This window comes from Rhamphochromis sp. 'chilingali' (genome assembly GCF_963969265.1).
Source record: "Rhamphochromis sp. 'chilingali' genome assembly, chromosome: 3".
NCBI lineage: Eukaryota > Metazoa > Chordata > Actinopteri > Cichliformes > Cichlidae > Rhamphochromis > Rhamphochromis sp. 'chilingali'.
In genome coordinates this window covers 35,120,729-35,126,629 of record NC_137931.1, presented here as the reverse complement: position 1 = coordinate 35,126,629, position 5,901 = coordinate 35,120,729, and positions in this window count along the sequence as shown.

The following is a 5,901-nucleotide window of genomic DNA, read 5'->3' as shown; positions in this document are numbered from 1 at the left end:
CCTCATTTTCACCACTACACACCTTTCTCCTGGGATATAAAATGCCCCTGCCTCTGCACACTGTGGGACATGAGTTTCATCCCAACTAGCTGCCGTCCTCAATAAAAGCCACGTGAGGGATCTCTGCAGTATAGATTTCCAGTTTCTCTCAGGGTATATTTTGTTCAGATCAGGTGTTTAAACTGCTCAATATGACAACAATTAGGCGGTGCAGAAGACATGTGTTCTTTCTTATGCTGATAAGGGACATTGACCTTTAACCTGTGCACCCCAGTAGTTTCTTCCCCCCCAAATCACCACACCCCACCCGTCCCATATGCCTCCGGCCATCCACCCGCCCCCCCGTTTTCTCATCTACTTGCTCCATCCAGCTCCCATCAGGGAGGATAGAGGGGGGACTGGACAGGCTTGGAGCCTTGCCTCTGGACATCTCTGCTCTTCCCCAGAGAACAGAGGACTGAGGTGCCTTTAAACCACTGCGGCAAAAACCGTACCAAAACCCTGCAGTCATTAATATGCAAAAATGCAAATGAGTAGGTAATTAAGAGCTGAGGCTCTCTGGAGGCTCTTTGATTGCTAATGAATTCTAATCTGCAAAGAAAGGGGGAGGGGAGGAGAAAAAGAGATGAAAGAAATCGAGAAAACAACGAAAAAGAGAAGGCTCAACCTAAATATTTTTTATACCCACAAGTTTTCATATCAGATTTTTTTTTTACCTAAGAGCTTAATCTAAAGTATTTACTCTATTATTTTAACCACTTACTCAGTAATACATCTAATGATCAAGAGTATTTAGGGAATATAAATGTGCAACAAACAGCCTTCGAAACACATCTGCAGCACGCTGGATTTTCAGCTTTTTTTCCCCCCCTCAGTGAACACCCCTGAAAATAAGATTACACTGATTATGTGAGTATCTATAGGCAGGAATCTGGCTGCAATGGACACAGTGCGGTCATTGTGCAGCTATAGCTAATTAGAGGTGAGCATGACAGGCAGGCAGACACTTCTGACCAGCGGCTACCCGAGAAAATAGAAGGTCAGATATCTCGACAGTGTGTTCTTTGCTGCAATAGCAGCTGTGTGCTGAAGTAAAGGAGATGTCATTTCATCACTTTTGTGAGCCATAACACATCCTCACTTCCACTCTAACTCATTCACTCTGTCGCTCACACACACACACATGCACACACTGCTGTTATTGTTGTTGCAGTGCTCCCACGACACCAACAATCTCTGCTTCCCTCCCCCACACGGGCTCACATCTATCTCCCTTTCACTCCCTCTCTTCCCCCTCGTGTCCCGGGCAGCCCTGACATGCCTACTTCAATTGATTTAGAGTCAATTCAGCTTTTGATCTGATTGTTATCATGTGACTTTTCGCACACCTCCCTCTCGATATGTGACTACTGTATTATTTTCAGAGTGGGGCTTGAGGTTTTTTTCTTGGACCGAGGTAGGAATACTCCTGCCTAGTTTGCACTTGCTCAGTTTGCTCGGTCTGCCTCTCTTTCTTTATTTTTCTCACCTTCCTATTCATCCCTCGCCCCCCGCCCACCCTCCACTCCCCACAATATCAACCACCACTGCAGAGTCCTATCTGCTTTTTCTTTTTTTTTCCACTCCCCTCAGCTGCACAGTCTGGTGGTGGGTCTCTCAATTGCCCGGCTTTGTAAACAGGAAGCCTGTGCTCTGTTCGCTGTACCTGAAGCGTGGGTAGCAGAACAGGGGCACCCATACAACTGCACAATAATGGGAATCCAAGATGGCAGGGAGGGGTCCCATAAAATCAGCAGAGACAACAGAGGAAAGCGGCATCCAGGAAAGCCATTGTCAAATGAGAGTAGACAGAAGCCAAAAAGATTGTTGATTTAGTTTTTCCTTTGGTAAATAGATTGTTGATTTGATTTTGTGTTTGTCTGTCTGTATTGGATCCTGCCTAGCACTGTAGTGTTTGTGAGGATTAATGTCATGGACAATCCCTCAAACTCATTTTCTTTCTAACTGTGGAGCTCTGTGGGAATTACAGTTTGCGGATAAGGAAGGAAGACATTGTATTTGCTGCTGACAATGGTCCCAATTGTGAAGCACAGAAATCTGGGTTCACTGTGTTCCCTTAAATTTGGCTGTTTTGAATACTTGTTCGAATTCGGGCTGGCGTGTGGTTCTCACTTTTTCCAAAACAACTGCTCTGTTTTACATATGCCGTCCAGCTACTGGCTGACAACTGATAGCATAACCTTGTGGATTATTGCCCTTTTTAACCCCCCCCCCCCCCCCCCCCCCAACACTTTATTGTTGCTTAACGTGTTGGAAGTCAGGGTGAGTTTGGGTGTTTTTCTGCCAGGCGAGCTGTAATAGGGGGGAAGAAGCTTGACGGGAGTCAGTTTATCATGAGCACAGAGAGCACAACAGATAGATTCCCCCCCCGTCTCCTCCCCTTCAGCACAGATAGACTCGGAGCACGGGCACTCAGCCAACGCTATCAATCTATCCGTTCCTACCCCCAGCCTCTAACTCTTATTGGAGGACAGCTTCCAAAGGGGCAAGAAAGCATGAATCATAGGCCGGCTATGAGAAGTGGTTATGCCTCTAAATACACATGCTGTGGCTAAAAATCACTCTGTTGCTTTTCCATTAATGACAGCCTTGTAAGTGATTGCCAGAGCCATGTAACAAAGTTGTATCTTTCAGGAGGGGCCGCGGCTGTTCGGGGAGAGAGAGGGATTGTTGGTCTTGGCCTAGTTTTCTTGTCTGATCAGAAACCTGTGCACCTCTGCCCTTCCCCCCATCCAAACCTAAGCTTCTACTATTACAGGCTGCGAGGGGCTCAGTATGGAGTGAGGTGAGCAGCTTGCCTCACCACGGAGCTCTGTTTGCGTTATGCACGCTGCCTATACTGTATGTTTACGAGCTTATCCTCGCGTGTGATATAACCTAGTGATGTGTTTCGGCCTGCGCGCCTGGCTCCTATGCGAGCTATATCAGAGGTGACATATGCAGGACGGCCCTGTAAGTTAGCGTTCTGCAAAGCATTGTTGATTCAGTCCAAGAGGATTAAGTGCACATTATTGTACGCCGTAATTTCCTGTGTGAATTTACGCAATTCAAAATACATGTACACAGATAGAGTGTTTCATTAATATGCACAAATATATGACCGATTAGCACCAATGTGGCAAACATATGCTAATTTTCCACGTGCATCTGTCGTTAATTACAGATATGAAGCTGGGAATGGCTCGAAGGAATCAAAGAGGGAATGTGTGACAGCATCCATCCCATTGTGCCGTTAACCGTCCATTGTCCTGTGAATGTATTTTCAGATTATAGATGACATATTTTTGTTTTTGTTTAGTCCTTGGGCTTTTAGGTTACCATGTGGTAGATTACCCACAGTTAGTGTGGATAACCAAACATCGTTTCAGCGTGAAAAGTGGGCTTTAAGAAGTCACTATGTGTTCTTTTATGTCTGCGTGAGTGGTATAACATTCGCATATTCCAACCTGGACTAATTATTCTGTTACAGCTGAATATAAAATTAGATTTCTCAGTATCAGGAAAAACATATTAAGTAAGCTTTTTTTGTCCTTAGCTCTATGATGTTAATTTGGTCCATGAGAAGACAATTCTTGAAAGAGCGTTTCCAGTCATCAGCTGCCCGTTATACAACACATTTCCACTGGACGCTCTGTGTGTTCATTAAGATGAAGATCCTCAGCATATATATGTTTTTTTAAAGTCTTTTTTACCACCCCCCTCCCCTCCTTCTCTTCAGCCTGGCTGCCCTTGTACATGCTCTCCATGTCAGACCCAGCTGTTACTACAAACTACTTGGAGGGCTTACAAGCCTCATTGCTAATACTGACAACAGCACTATTCTTACTCAAGGCCTAACGTCTCCTGGAAAAAGCAAGAATACGAGAGATTTTTCTCTGACTCCACTAGAAATTCATTTCCCCAAACAGATGTTTCCATCTGCTCGTGTCTAATCTTTTGATTAATACGTTCCTCAATGAAGGGATTCGAAATTGGTGTTAGACAAATAACTCGGCGTGCCCTTTCGCTGATAGCTGCGTGATTATTCTGTGATGCTAAAGCTGCCTTTATATTTTGCTGTCTGTATGTGTGTGAGTACCTGTATGTGCCAACGAATGTGAATGGGTGCACGGTATGTTTGTGAAGGTATTTATGGCCCATATGTGCGCTTCTTCCGAGCTGTAACCCAATTACATTCCTAAGATGGTCCACGAGACTAATTAATGTTCTGTGCAAGGCTTTTCTTATACCCAGGGGACACCCACCCAATGGATTATTTACCTATATGTCCTATTGACAGCGAATTCCCACTCCCTGCTGGTAACCTCTGTGTAAACAGACAGTTTGGGGCCTCAGGGTGGATAATAACACTATACTGAATTTGTATTTTCAATGTCTTTTTGTTGTTATAGCTCACACCCAAAGAATGGGCATCCTGCCCACACAGTAACTCAAATGATAGCCTTCTTGTAGTAGCTGATAGTGATAACTCTGATAGCAAAGAGATGCTTCTGTGGATTTCACTCTTTTATCGGTCCCAAATGTATATAAAATAATAACTAGTTTATAGGCAGAAGACAAAGGACAGCCCTCTTAACTTCCCTCTTCTTTGACATGGTATGCCCTCAGGTTAAAAACAACAGCTGTCTAACACCTACATACACCTTTGAAAAGAGAGGTTATTGTGTGTTTTCATCTGAGCACAATCACACTGGCAGGTTGCGTGCATATTGAATAAAGGCAGTGGCATTAGAGTCGGTAACGGCATTATCTAAACTTATTGCATTTCATTATGAACATGACAATTTTGCTGATCTAGCGTCTACGTCTACATTTTGGTGTGGTTACCTTATAAAAGCGACATTTTAGCGTCACTGTTTAATTTCAGTTGATCATTCCGTGTGCCCTCCTTGTTTGAACTGTTTTTTTTTCCTGAAGTATTTCTCCCTCTCACCCCCACTTCTCTGTGATCCTATACTCTGCTCTCCCTCCTCTCCGCTCTGCTCTGGAGCAGGCAGTTACTAGGGCCATGTTGATCTTATGGTTGTCAGCTCATTCACAAGAAGCGGACCGGATCTAAAAACTAGTAGCCTGCAGAAACACTTGGCTGAGTGTGTGGAGACAGAAGATTTATTTTGATAACATGTGTGTAAGTTTTTAATTTAAGTTTTTGAATATAGTATTGTTTTGGTGTTTTAGACTTTTGGTTAGAAAACCCCCCAGCTATTAGAAAGGGTCTTGAAAGTACACCACACATTATATAAGCATCAGATTTATTAATGCCATGAGTGCAACTGAGCTGATGTTTTAATATTTAAACACTCTAGAGAAAGTGGACATTGTCTGGAAATGTCCACATTAAATACTGCTTACATGTGCTGGGTTAATACAAATGAAGGTAAGCAACCACCACATAAATAATCTATACACATGTACCCTATATGTAAAAGATAACATGCATATGTCAGTGTAACAACTAGCTAGAGAAATTAAGCTAGTTTTATATACAGTATTGTATAACTATTGCGAAATCTTAAAGTAGCAGTAGTAGTACACAATTACAGAAATAATCGATATATGTAAAGCCGCCGTTTAGAAATGTTGATTTTTAAATAAATGGAAAAGCGTGCACACCAACCGCATAAATAAAATGATGTCAGCGGGCACGGAGCCCCCTCAGCCAGCCTCCCTGAGCACACAGGGAAAGTGAGCGTCAAGAAGAAGGCGGCCCCTAACGGCCTTTCCGGCCGCGCACTCGATTCCCTTGCTGTCGATCATGAACACACGCGCTCCCATTGGCTGAGCTCTTTCGCATTTATCGTGCCATCTCGTCGAGCTGCTGCTGTGTAATCGCAGGTAACT